Here is a 1,706-nt window from a genome sequence, read left to right as displayed (position 1 = left end):
GAAGGAATGCAGCCAGATACCTATACAAAAAATATAACCAGGTATCTATACCCATGACATAGCCAGACACCTATACAACGGATATAACCAGATATCTATACACATAACATAGCCAGATACCTATACAAAAATATAACCAGGTATCTATACACATGACATAGCCAGATACCTATACAACGGATATAGCCAGATACCTATACAACGGATATAGCCAGATACCTATACAACGGATATAGCCAGATACCTATACGACGGATATAGCCAGATACCTATACGACGGATATAGCCAGATACCTATACAACGGATACAGCCAGATACCTATACAAAAAATATAACCAGGTATCTATACACATGACATAGCCAGATACCTATACAACGGATATAACCAGATATCTATACACATAACATAGCCAGATATATATACAAAAAATATAGCCAGATATCTATACACATGACATAGCCAGATACCTATACAACGGATATAACTAGATACCTATACACATGACATAGCCAAATACCTATAGAACGGATATAGCCAGATATCTATACAACGGATATAGCCAGATACCTATAGAACGGATATAGCCAGATATCTATACAACGGATATAGCCAGATACCTATACAACGCTTATAAACACAATAGTAATGTCTCCCAGACTGGAGCTGGTTATAAACACAATAGTAATGTCTACCAGACTGGAGCTGGTAATAAACACAATAGTAATGTCTCCCAGACTGGAGCTGATTATAAACACAATAGTAATGTCTCCCAGACTGGAGCTGGTAATAAACACAATAGTAATGTCTCCCAGACTGAAGCTGGTAATAAACATAATTTATAATTAATAAGAAAGTACAAATTTAAGATGGTTTTATTTTATTTCTTTGTTCTAACTCAGACTGTTTGTTATGGAGTGAACTTGTCTTCTAAGCTAAGGAAGATTGATGTTATTAAATAATATATGTCTATATCCGTTGTATAGGTATCTGGCTATATCCGTTGTATAGGTATCTGGCTATATCCCTTGTATAGATATCTGGCTACATCCGTTGTATAGGTATCTGGCTATATCCGTTGTATAGGTATCTGGCTATGTCCGTTGTATCGATATCTGGCTATATCCGTTGTATAGATATCTGGCTATATCCGGTGTATAGGTATCTGGCTATATCCGTTGTATAGATATCTGGCTATATCCCTTGTATAGATATCTGGCTATATCCGTTGTATAGGTATCTGGCTATATCCGTTGTATAGATATCTGGCTATATCCGTTGTATAGGTATCTGGCTATGTCCGTTGTATAGATATCTGGCTGTGTCATGTGTATAGGTATCTGGTTATATCCGTTGTATATATATCTGGCTATATCCGTTGTATAGATATCTGGCTATATAGCTGGTAATAAACATAGTAGTAACGTCTCCCAGACTGAAGCTGGCCAGTCTGGGAGACGTTACTACTGTGTTTATAACCAGCTCCAGTCTGGGAGACGTTACTACTGTGTTTATAACCAGCTCCAGTCTGGGAGACATTACTATTGTGTTTATTACCAGCTCCAGTCTGGGAGACGTTACTACTGTGTTTATTACCAGCTCCAGTCTGGGAGACGTTACTACTGTGTTTATTACCAGCTCCAGTCTGGGAGACGTTACTACTGTGTTTATTACCAGCTCCAGTCTGGGAGACGTTACTACTGTGTT

The sequence above is a fragment of the Limulus polyphemus genome, unplaced genomic scaffold, assembly GCF_000517525.1.
Source record: "Limulus polyphemus unplaced genomic scaffold, Limulus_polyphemus-2.1.2 Scaffold5855, whole genome shotgun sequence".
Taxonomy (NCBI): Eukaryota; Metazoa; Arthropoda; class Merostomata; order Xiphosura; family Limulidae; genus Limulus; species Limulus polyphemus.
Note: the sequence above shows the minus strand (reverse complement) of the source record.